Here is a 13,654-nt window from a genome sequence, read left to right on the forward strand (position 1 = left end):
CCATCTGAAGCCAGTTGGACCACAGACTTCATATAAACAAAGGCTGGACTGCTCAGTGGGCGGGGCTAAACTGGCTGTGCTAAGAGCAGGCACAGGGCTTGGAGACGCAGTCTGAAGTCTGGATGAGGAATAAGAGGTGTCCTTGCTCATGCTGCATGCCTTGAAGCCACCATCACTGCAATTTTTAGAAAACTGCTGTTACAGTGATTAGCCTAATTGAAACAATAGTAATATCTTGCAGGAAGCAGCACCTGCAAAATTTTAATCCAGACTAACAAAAACTGTTGTAAACTAAGCAGATTTACTTGGACATAAGTGTCACTGACAAAGCAGTTGTCAGTAATTTTCCGTAGTAGATATAATATCTCATTGCAGTGTATAAATAAAACTTCTTACTGATGTCAAAGAGGGAAAGAAAGGAGGGCGGACAAAAATACTCCAGTGAAAGCACTTAGTATCTAAGCCACAGAAGGTCTTAGTTACTACTTCCCCCTGCTGACACAGGACAGGGACAAGACAGATGGGAACAGTTGACAAACTCTGTTATCTTTATAGACCAAAAATTCTGGTATAATCAAGTTATTTTAGCTAAAAATATCTGTTTACAAGTCATCTATTTTATCTTCCATCCTTACTTAACTATTTTTGTAAAGAAAGTTCTTCCCACACTGCCTCATATATAAGAAATGCATGTTGTTACTGTAGCTTTGAGCCAGTCTACACAGTTTAACAGCTGCAGCAGCATTAGCAAGTTAGAGGCCTATATGCAGCAAGGAAGGGCAGAGTATATATCATTTGAAGTGCTGGTTTCTATTAAGCATTTAAATCCTTTTCTTTTTTCCAAATGAAACCTATCAATTTGCACACAGAGTATACCTAGCTCAGGACCTCATCTGTCACATGCACTGCATTTTACAGAATCACAGGATCACAGAATATGCTGAGTTGGAAATGACCCACAAAGATCATTGTGTCCAACCTTAGCCTTGCACAGAATTATCCCCAAGAGTAACACCATGTGCCTCAGAGTATCATCCGAACACTCTTTGAATTCTAACAGGCTCTGGGAACCTGTTCCAGGACCCAACCACCCTCTAGGTGAAGAACCTCTTTCTAATATCCAACCGAAACCTTCCCTGACATAACTTCAGGCCATTCCCTCAAGTATGTCACTGGTCAGCACAGTCTGCCTCTCCTCTTCCCTTCACAGGAAAGTTGTAACTGCTATGAGGTCTCCCCTCAGTCTCCTCTTCTCCAGGATGAACAGACCAAACAACATCAGCTGCTCCTCATATGGCTTCCCCTTAAGGCCCTTCACCATCTTTGTTGCCCTCCTTTGGACACCCTCTAATAGCTTAATATCTTTCTTACATTGTGATGCCCAAAACTGCACACAAGGTGAGGCCTCACCAGTGCAGAGCAGAACAAGACCTCCCTCTCTTGACCAGCTGGCAATGCTTTGCCTGATGCCCCCAGGACAGGATTGCCCTCCTGGCTGCCAGACACTGCTGACTCATATTCAACTTGCCATCAACCAGGACTCCCAGGTCCCTTTCCATGGCACTGCTTTCCAGCATCTCATTCCCCAATCTATACGAACATCCAGGGCTGCCCCATCCCAGGTGCAGAATCCAGCACTTCCCCTTGTTGAACTTCATGTGGTTGGTGGTTGCCCAGTCTACCAATTTGTTTCTCTCTGGGGGTGTAGTTGTCTAAATGAGATCCCTGGGTTATTCTGAACAGGAAAAGGGTAGTCCAACTGCCTTTACCCTCCCATGAGAGATGCTTGACAGCCACAGAGGAACTCCCATCTCTGCTCTCTGGAGATATGCTGCTTATGCTCCATCCTTCCCAGCACAGCAGTTCACATCCTCAGGCCCTGCTCCAGCTAGACTGTGCTGCAAAGCCTCTAGCAAGCCAACAGATCTGTCCAGCAGGCATCGGAAAACCATGGGTATTCCCTGCAGCTATTCTGTGGGAGAGGTCTCTGCCATCCAATGGAGAGGGGCACTCAAAGGAGGATAGCAGAGGCACTACCAGCAGCCAGCCTGGGAGCCACAGTAACTCCATCAGTGCAAGAGGGGAGCATAGAGAGTTGCTTTATTGTTGTAAGATGTGGGTTTTGACATGCTCTGATTTTTGGGCCCACAACCACCAGCTGTGTGGGTGGTATTTGCACAGTTGTCAACTTTTCCCAAATTCTTAGTAAGGGTATTTTATGAGGGCTTTATGTGCTATTGCTAGAAGACTTGATTAAAACCAGTTTACAAAGATTTGGATTAATGGCTGCTTCATGATGTGGAGATCATACCCTCTTGGAGAATCCCACACTAGAACAAAGTAATCCTCTCCATCCCCACCCTCTGCTCCCTCGGTTACCTTCAGCACAGCAAGTAATCCTGCTCTCCCTCCAGCCCAACATAATTTTCCCCTTTCAAGTGTTTAGGTAAGGTCTTTATCCTCACATTTTCCTCAGTGTGTTAGTCAATTCATCCTTCCTGCAACCCTAAAATCACTCATGGGTCCCAAGTCTACAGGATAAGTGTCAACAGATGAAGGAATATCAGCAAAGAACAGGGATATCAGCAGAGGATAGGTGAATTACTCTGCCTCCTGTATACTCCTGGGAATCAGCCTTCTGTCCATCTGCTTTTCCCAGATGTTCTGAGGAATGAGCTGGATTTTTCTCTCTGTTTTGTGGTTTCTTTTCATGATGACAGCATGTAATGCACATTTCTTAAGCTGTAAATACTTTTCTCAATCGCAGCTAGAGTGCAAAGAATGTGATTCCTGTTATCATTTGAATCAGGATTCCACCACCTCTCTGGGCCTTCCATGTCTAATGTCATCTGGTCCCATTCTGACACTTCAGAAAATTAGGTTAGGAACTATTTCATATGGGAACTAATTCCCCTGGCATTGACTAGTCATTTAGGTACAGAATATAAGTGGATAAAAGGACAGGCGTCCTCTGACTCAAATTCACAATAAAGATTCTTCAGCGCATAATATTCAAATAAGATCAGAAATATCCAACTAAGTATTTATACTCACAGGTATATGTGCATATTTCAGAATTCTTAGCAGAAAGGTATAAATCTCCTCCTTCTGACATAGAAAACAAATTTTGTATTGATTTCCTATTTGGGATTCCCATACCTTTTCCTTACAGGGGCTGCTCCCATTGCATGGAGCTCTCTAGCCTGCTTACCTCTTCCTACTCCTCCCACTCACTCAGGACTGCTTGCCTGGCTGCTCCATATAGCAGGCAGCTGCTGTCCTGTCTAGCATGAGGCAAGGTTGTGCAGGGATCGCTGCTGCCCAAACCAGCAAGCCATGACTGTCAAGAGTGATCTCCAGTGCTTGCAGCCAGAATCCCAGTTCCATCTGCATCATGTGGAATAGACTATAAGAGTTTAAAGCTACTCTGACACGGAAAAGGTGAGAGGAAAGTCACAAGACTTGCTAAAAATTGCCAGGGACTGGGATTTGAAAGGATTTAGCCAAGGTGCCACGCAGGCATGTAATGCTCATCATTCATCATCTCACCGGGGTTTTAAGCAACCTGGCTCATGCACACAGAGCTTCCATTTCACATAAGTCTCCATGTTTGCCCAGTAGTGAAAGCTAGTGACCACTGAAAAATTATTTCCATGGTCTAAGCAGTGATCTGGACATATAATTGCCAGGAGCAAGGAAAAAATACTAGGACAGAAAGTTAACAGGAATTTAAGGCCAGAAGAATAGATGCAGTTTATGCATGTTTAACTTCACTCGAAGATCTAACATAAATCATTCCACAATTCTAAATAAAACTAAGTCTCGGTATAACTGCTTGTAAAATCAGGTCTTGGTGTAAGAAAACCATTTAGAATCAATAACTTCACTATAGAGAGGCTGCCAAAAAGAAAATATGTTTAGAAAACCTCTTTGTAATTGCTCTTTTTCTGGATAAAGTTTCAGATTTCAAAGCATAGCATCCTAGCAACCATTTCAGTGATAAATGAGATCCCATGAAAAATAAGTTCAAAACGATCATTTTTAAGTAAACTGATAGTCAAGTGCTTGCAATTATGTCTGTCATCTTCACAGTGCAAACCTATTTTCATTGTTTGTGGTCAACTTTTTAATTTCTTTTTTATTTTCTAGCACACTAAAAATTGTGCCAAGGGCCATTAATTCTCACTAACTTAAAAAATTCTTAAAAGTTTCAGGAAGAATAGGTATCAATAGCACATCAATATTCAAGCAAAGCATCTTGTTAAGCTGTGCTGGAGAAAGCCTGTTCAGCTACAGCCTCCATGATTTTTTACTTTACCCTAAATTAAATCCAGATTGCAATTAGATTTGCAGTGTCTTCAGTCCTGTGTGTGGTCCTATTATAAGCAGTGAATGGGGAAGATTGGCACAAAGTGAAGCAAATAGGAAAAATACATTACTTTTCTGCACATTGGAAGATTTGATACTGCTGAAGTTAAAATCAATCCCAGCATAGTAAGCCCCATCCTTTCTCTCTTTGTCCCATTCTTAGAATCCTGTAAACCTTAGTGATATTGTGATTTTGCTCCACTCCAGAGAACAAAGATTCATGTCTTAATCCCACTTTGGCTCAGCTCTCTGATTTTGGCTCACAGTAAAGGTTGGCAAGCAGAAAAACAAAGAATCACAGAATATTCTGAGTTGGAAGGGACCCACAAGGATCATCAAGTTCAACTCCTGGCCCTGTACAGGACCATCCCCAGGAGCCACACCATGTGTCTCAGAGCATTATCCAAATGCTTCTGGAACTCTGTAAGCCTTAGTACTGTGATCACTTCCCTGGGGATCCTGTTCAATGCCCAACCACCCTCTGGGTGAAGAACCTCTAATATCCAGATGAAACCTCCCCTGACACAACTTCAGGCCATTCCCTCGGGTCCTGTCACTGGTCACCACAGAGAAGAGATCAGTGTCTACCCCTCCTCTCCCCTCACAAGGAAGTTGTAACTGCAATGAGGTCTCCAATCAGTCTCCTCCAGGATGAACAGACCAAACAACCTCAGCTGCTCCTCATATGGCATATGGTATATGGTTGCCCTCCTTTGGACACTCTCTAATAGCTTAATATCCTTCTTACATTGTGGTGCCCAAAACTGCCACAATATTCAAGGTTAGGTCACTCCAGTGCAGAGCAGAGCAGGACAATACCCTCCCTTGACTGGCTGGCTTTGCCTGATGCCCCCCAGAACAGGGTTGGCTCCCCTGGCTGCCAGGGCACTGCTGACTCATATTGAACTTGCCATCGACCAGGACCCCTGGGTCCCTTTCTATGGCACTGCTGATTGTTTTCTACCAGGTGAGGGAGTTGAACTGACTCTTGGAGAGATCCAGTGGGCCCTAGTGCTGGTACAAGTTAAGCAGTAGGAGAACATAAGTGAGAGAGGATGTAAACAGGACCTTTTAGGCAGAGGCAAAGCTCAATACTTAGCTTAGCAGACTACCAAATCTATCAGCTTCCCTAAAGTTTTAGGTAGAATCTGGGCTGAGTTATTTGACCAGAGGTATCTCTTTGAAACTCAGCCATGATCTTCACTACTTTGTTTTGGCAGAAGAGCAACAATGAAACAGAGGTATCTATTTATTTATGTATGTTAATAATACGGCAAGTTGCTTGACGGGAAGGTACAGGAAAGCAGTTATGAATATACTGTTCATAAGTGTTATGAATATACTGATTCCTGCTTAAAAGGCAAATCTGAATGTCATGAGGAAGAAACAGATCAGCAAATTCTCTGCTTCTTCCTGTCTACAGTTATTTGCTGACTCTTGACATAATCCCCTTGCAGCAGTTATTTGGAGATAACATAGATTTATGGATTTTGGAGCCAGTTTGATTGCTCAGACTCATTGCTTACTTCTGAGAGAAGGACAAGAATCAGCAACAATCAACAAATGCCCAGATAGGCTCTAAGAACATGGATATTTGTCTTCAGGTATGCAGAACAGGAACAAAGTGAAATATCTCTTGACAATATCTGTGTTCATTTTTACTTTAAGTAATTACTTTATTTTGTGATGGTCCACATCTTTTCTCTGGCATCTTGCTGTTTCTCCTCTTCTTCACACCTCAGATGAGAGTTTTGAACTTCCACTCTCAGGTCTTCCTCTTCCAATAAACTTTTCCTAATGATATCTCTGACTTCTCTCAAAATCATTCTCTTCTTTTAATACAGTGAATATTCTCTTCAGTTAGGTGATCTAGAACCTTCTTTCTGCCTTTCAGTTATATTTTCTGGGTTTACTGTATGAAAAGAATTTGCACAAATACTTTTTTACTTTCTCATGCACTCCTTTTGCAAGCAGAGCTCTTCACTGCCTTTTACCTGCAGAAGGGCTCTGAACATGCTTGATGTGCTGCATAGTAGTATTTTCCTTGCAGTTCTTCCTAGGTGCATATATTCAGATGAAAGTGTACCAAAATGACCAATGGGAGTGGGAAGAAATCAAGAATACTAGTGTCACTGACTCTATGCCTGCTTAAATGATGCCTGCAATGAGGGTGTCTGCATTCCTCCCTAACTATTCCACATACTGAGACACCCTCCCCACACCAGACCTGTCCCCTCCACCCTCAGCAACAGGTCAGAATCCCTCATCTTCCAATTCATTCCTCTAAATTCCTTAAACTGTATTTTATTCTGTCCCCTTAGCTTTGACTGCCTTTCTTCCCCTTCACTGCCTATATGCTCAGGAAGATCATCTCTTTCTTTAGCAAAGTGGTTGCTTTGCTGAGAGCACTCACAGACTTTTTAAGGACTATTCCAAAGTCTTCTGGGTTCAGTGGTCCTCTAATGCTCCTTGGCAGCAAGGAAACAAATGACAGTCTCCTGCAAACATGCAAATATTTTCACCTCTATTGTGTGCATATAAAATAAGGGTATAATGCTTTCAGGTCTGTGCTGTTCTCTAGATCGTTTAGTCTGTGCTGGTGCAGATGGTGTGCCTGCCACCAACAGGCTTGGCAAACAAGCTCTGTTAGTTTTGGACCAAGTTTTCCACGTGCCAGTCATTTCAGATATTTTGGTCATTACATTTTTTTTGTTAGCCCCAGTATAGTAAATATCCATGCAAACATAAAAGTCAAACCTCATCATGGCCTCCACTGAGTTCAGAAGATGAGTTCATACACGTGGATGTTTTAGACACAAGGGAACAAGAACTTGATTTCTTCCTATTGAAAAGCTTTGTACTGATGGACATTTGTTTAACAGAGCTCTTCTATTAGCAGGGAGAGTTTTAAGACAACCACATTACGTGGAAATGTTGAGTAAATGCTCACCTGTGCCTCTCAAGGTACCCATAGGTTTAACCAGTCCCATCAGGACCAGATATTATATATATAGGAGAGTATATAACAGTTTATTCCAGTTTGTTGCATTCTCATGGTGCTGCCAGAATATACAATAAGCCAGTACAGAAATGTGTTACTTGGGGTGCTTCACATACTGTGCACGTATATGAGAAATTATCGTACAAGTGAAAAGAACATGTGAGGATGCAAGACATGCTATTTTGTTGCTCTTATGGATAGGCAGAAAAAGATAACAGTATACTTCTGAACTTATCGATCTGATTGTAACTGTACAGCTTCTCTCACAAGCCCAGCTGCCACAGCATGATTGCTACAGAACAAGATAGCAGCAACCGCTTTGGCACAGAAGTTACTTTAGAAATACCCTTAAATACGTTACATCTTTTAAGCACTGACTTTTGGCAAACTACTCCACATGGTATTTCTAAAAGTAAAGCTGAAAATTAGATTTAATCAGTTTTATAACTTACAAAAGCAACGTGTCTGGAATCAATAGAGTGAAGGAGGCCACACAGAACATCTCTTTCACAGCTGGCGTGAGGTCTGACGAGTTCTTTACGTCCCGCTCCATGCAGAGTCACTACACTGCCTCTTAGCTCTGGCCTGCTGGACTGCACAGCTTGCTTGAAACACACCTGGTGGCTATTGCACCAGGCTGGAAAGATGAAAGAGGGGAGGAATGTCACGCTGAACCGCTGTGATACGGCTGGCAGGAAGCTGAACATCACACTGTCAGTGGATGGTCTCGGCCACTTTGATTAAATAGATCATGTAAAACTAGCATTTGAGGCAAAGGTCTGTTGACAATGCAAGGATTAAGAAACATACTTTTCAGGTCTGAGAGATCTAAAATGTTTTGCTGTCATTTTTTCTATACTTTATACATACACTTGAATTGTCCAGAGGTGCTGAAAAGTGAAGCATTTTTGTTCATTGGCTGATCACTAAGTTGTTGGGGTCTGTTTCTTTTCTGGGTTGTTTTGTATATTTTTTAATTATGGATGCATGTTCTATGACTAGGGGCAGATGTAGATGTATTTAGGATTTGATCTTGAAAAAATTAAAATATAACTGAAATATAACCAGCTCTGAAATACATTATTGAGTAGCTGAATAAGCTCCTAATATATTTTTTAAATCAATCACTATTTTTGTAACCTTCGTTTTGATGCACTTTTAAAATTAAAGTGCATTAAAGAAACTCTTTGCTTTGGAAAATCATGCAAAACCAAATAGTGACAACACAGAAAATTAATAAAATGTATATAAGACTGAGAGCTAATTTGCTTGCTTTAAAACAGTCTTTAGACAGAGAATTACAGAGAATTTTTGAGATTGATTTAAAATCAGACCTTCATTAGCCAAATACAAATCCAGGTCACAGTTTTATAATGTGCTGATATAATTATGAACAATAAGTTTAGATAATTTCTTTCCCCATGAGTTTAAATATTACTGCTTAAGATACAAACAATAGGGGAGGAAAACTTAGAACCTTTTCTATTATAAGGCTTGTCAGCCTCCAGAGAAAGATATTACCAGTACATTCCTTTCACCCTCTTAACAGAAGTCTTTAAGTAAATAGTTGTCTGTGAGTGTTTGGAAAGCATTTTCAAAGTGGAAAGTACTTCAGCATTGGAAAATCTTGAACATTAATTCAGATATTAACCAAAACACCTTAAAGTTGGATTTTCTTCTCTTTTCTGTTTTTGAGAATCATCTTCAGTTTTCCTGTCCTAGGCTAAAAACTCACTGAGATGTTTGCCTAGTCTGTATTTTAGATTCTGTTTATGTCTTACAAGAGCAACCAACAATGTTACATAAGAGACAGGCAGAACAGTTCTGATGTAAGTGAAGCTCTCAAAGGTAATCAGCACTTCTGAAATCAGCACTTCTGTCTGCAAAAGCATGCTTAAAGTCAGTGTCTAAGAAAATTTTTGCTCTGTATAAAATGGTTAGCACATAATTTGAATTTTTTGAGCTAATTTTAAAATGTATGAGATACCTTCCTGAATTAAAATAAGGGATTGGTCAGTACTAATGACTGTAGAACTGTTTCATTTTCCAGACCTGACTAAGGAGCACGTTTTTATTGTCAGTTCATTCAACTATTGACTGATCCATCCATCTATAGCATGCGCTTACTTTAAAAGCCTGAGATTAATTTAGCCCCAAATAACATGACAGAGAGATTAAACACATTTTAAAATAATTTAATTCAAGAATACCATATCCAAATGAATTTGTCACAGAAGAAACACTCCAGCTTGTCCTCTCTACAGACAAGCTACATAACTGAACATTTATTAAAACAACTTTTAAATATGATAAGCACTTAATTATATACCACCACAACCCCCCCGCTACAATATACTTTTAATTTCACCAAAACTGAGCTGTAAACAAAATTTCCTTTGTGAACACAGGGAAAAATATTCCTGCATATCTGACAAAAAAGGATTCCTGACATCCATAGTATTTCTCTGACTGACCCCTTCCAGTGCTTAACTACACTCACACTTGAAAAGTTTATCGAAACATAATCCCACATCTTTTTCCGAGAATAAATCATAGAGTTTGCTTTGAAATTGTAAGGCCACAACTTTGCAGGCAGAAGCAATATAAAATTATCTTCACATTGCTCCCCTCTTTCTCTTCCACTAATCCTCATGTGTGCAAATACTTTTTAACTATTATTTATTCTTCTAGACAGAAAGGCTTAATACAACCTTAACTAGGAAAACAAAGTTAGCTGTCAACCTAATAAATAAATCTGTGCTCAGCACCAGAAGTATACTTAAGATTCCTCAAATTTAGATATTTTTAAGCAAAATATATAAATTGTAGCTTAACAACTGCATCTAATTTACTTAAAGAATCCCGTCATTGTAGTACCCTATGACTTCAAAAACTTTTTCTTAATTGGCAGTAGCCAGTTTCATAAATGTGGGCATACACTTTTGATTCAATGTATATAGCCTTGCTGAATAAATATTTAGAAAGGAGCAGATCTGTCATAATACTAAGAAATTTTCATAAGGTACAGGGTACAGGGTACAAATAGATATTAGGGCTTGTGGATCCTAACATTGTTTATCATTTTCTTTTACAGTCATGAGGCAAGTATTTCTCTACTCTAGCTGTAGAGTAGTAGCTAGGAATAAGGGAATTATTCCTATCCCTACATAAAAAAGGGAATACAGTTATCAAACAGTTAAAGCCATTTACTCAATGTGTCCTCCCCTCTACTGTGCTGTTGAGACCCCACCTGGAGTATTGCATACAGTTCTGGTGCCCCCAACATAAGGACATGGAACTGGTGGAGCAAATCCAAACAGCCACAGAGTTGCTAAGAGGACTGGAGCACCCCCCTATGAAGACAGGCTGAGAAAGTTGGGGCTGTTCAGCCTGGAGAGAAGGTTGTGTGGAGACCTCATAGCAACCTTACAGTATCTGAAGGGGCCCTACATGGAAGCCAGAGAGGGACTCTTCATCAGGAACTGTAGCAACAGGAGTTATGGGTACAAACTGAAAGAGGGAAAATTTAGAATAAGAAGAAACTCTCTCCTGTGAAGGTGCTGGGGCACTGGAACAAGTTGCCCAGGGAGGCTGCAGATACCCCAATCCTCAAAGTGTTCAAGACTAGGCTGGACAAGGCCTTCAGCAACCTGGGAAGTTGCAGGGAGGTGTCCCTGCCCATGGCAGGGGAGTTGGCATTAGATCATCTTTGAGGTCCCTTTCAACCCCTTAACATTCTATGATTCAATAATAAAGACTTTAAATCCATTATGAACTAATGTAGGTTTTTCTAAAATATAAGACGTATGAAAGCAAAAGCGTGTAAGTAATCACACAACTTGCTGACAACTTTTTTATGCTCAAATAGCTTTGAAATACAAGGAAAAAGCTGCTTTCTATCTTTATAGAATATTATATGAGTATAAAAGCAAGATATGGATTTGAAAGCGGTAAGAGGAATTTTACTGCAAATTGGTGTAGATACACTGAAGTGTGGTATTTTTCTTGTTTTAGTTACATTATTCTCAGGGCTTTTTAGTCAATCCTGGGAGGAGTAACAAAACTTCAGAGACTGTGTTCATACAGTGGGGCCTAACTTTATTCATGTGTACCCTGAGGAGAGTGTAAAAACTCAGACCCTTATTCCTCTTGCAGTTCTGCTTCTCAGAGATTTTTAGTCTAAGTGCAATACTGAACTCTCTGTTGTCAAGCCGAGGGTCACCTTTGTTGAAGAAAAAAAAGTGTATGGTCCAGACATTCCAGCAGGATGAGAAGGGAGATGAAAAAGCTTGCCAAGAAAAGCCAGTTTGCAGTGGAAAGTACCTCCCTGGTGAGGGGGAACAGAAAAGGGGAACAAACCTCAGAATTTTTGATCTTTGCTGTATGCAGTTAAACATTTTGCAAAATTCAGTAAAGAAGACAAGAATGCAAATTATCCTGTGCTACTCAAAGGGACAATGTAGTGGGATTTTCAGATCAGGAAGCATAAACATATTTCTTCTTCCTTTTTCATTTCACATCTATAATAAATAAAACCTACAGCTCTCCAGTGCAAACACACAATACTGTTTACAAGGCATAGACCATGTTTTGTTCTATTACAGCACTTAGCACATTGGCTCTCAGTTTGTGGTACTACAAATAGCTCCTCATCTAAAAGTTCACCCAAATGCTGGAGCATTGAGATGAAACTGAAAGCAGCTGCACTGCATAATGCTGGAGGGTTGCCTAACCTAGTGTCTGGTATCAAAGAGCGTTCAGTGGTCTATGCCATGAGGCTATGAGGATTGCAGGACTGCCAGTCACCCTGGAACACTTCTCTGGTTACAAACGCTCTTGACTTCCAGTGATCAGTCTTCAGTGAGTTTCTGATTCAGGTATCTTTGCTCTATGTCCTGTTTTGTAATGTAAGCATGCTGCGTGTGAAAAAATGCTTCTCATTTTTTTTATTTTGGACTGGCTACCTCCAGATTACTTCTCTATCAAAAGGTGCACCTTTTCCACATCACTTCTGAATTTACAGATCCCTGTTACATCCTCACTGAGCTGCCTCTTTCTTATCCACAAGAGTCCCAGACAATTCATCTGCTTCTCAGCTGTGCTGTCATTACACAGCTTTGGCTGCTTTGATCCTCCTATTTGAGCCTTTTCCTAGCTCTGCTGCCTTTTTGTAACAAAGCAGACCAGAATTTTATACTACATTAAGACCTAACTGCACCATCAATTTACACAGCATAAAACTGTTTTCTGTTTTATTCTTTATCTCCTACTGAGATAGTCATTCTTAGCACTTGTCTAACCTGCTGCTGAGCACTGAGCTGAGGTTTCTATAAAATTACCTAGGTAACTCCAAAATCACTTTGCTACACAGCAATAGCTACTTCAGAGGAGCAAGCTGCCAGTTTAGTGAGAACTCAGTATTATTTTATATATTGGTTTATATTTATATTAGTAAAATGTTGAAATACATCTTCTTTTATCCCTCTCAGTATCATCAGATTGGTCTGCTGCTTTTAGTACTTTCCATTTTTATTATTTTTGAGAATACAACCTAATTGCAAACATTCTGTTACTGCTAAGACCTCTTCAACTGATCTATTATGTCTGTTGAGCAGCAGAGTCCTGTTCTCCTTTAACTGCATGTTGGGAGTATTACTGATTTTCTCCTTTACTCTTAATTATTCTATTTTGCAAATAGCCAAGTGGATGGCCCAATGTCCCAATTAAGGGACTCCTACTCTTCAACCGGTGCATCACCTTTTTTCAAAGCTTTAATGAGATACCTTGCCTAAACACCCATAGTTGTCTACTCATGGAATTATCCAGCAACTATATTAACCATGAGGCAACAACTCTCTTAATATGCATATATTCATACTACTCAGTGCTTTTACACTCTTAATCACCTGCTGACCTGTAAGCTTCTCTTGTTTAGAAAAAAACGTAAGCATGTACAGGTTTTATTGTTCTGTATCTTTGACTTAGGTACTGTAAATTTTTCCACACTTTCCATATTTGTCCAATTCTATTTTCTTAACTTTGACACAAAATACTATGGTTTTTCCTCTTGTGATTTCTCTAACTCATTTGCCAATGAAAAAAATAATTTATATTCTCCAATGAAACAGTGATCCAATGCTCACACTAAAACCTGAAATTTTTATTTGGATTTTTTTTTTCTGTTAGGTGTGGTTACCACCAGGGTGAGAGATTTTGCTATATATGGTCTTAATTCTCAATGGACTAACTTCATAGCCATAAAGAGATTCAGTCTTAGGGGAGCCT

This window comes from Myiozetetes cayanensis, unplaced genomic scaffold, assembly GCF_022539395.1.
Source record: "Myiozetetes cayanensis isolate MyiCay16 unplaced genomic scaffold, myiCay2020 scf3, whole genome shotgun sequence".
Lineage (NCBI taxonomy): Eukaryota > Metazoa > Chordata > Aves > Passeriformes > Tyrannidae > Myiozetetes > Myiozetetes cayanensis.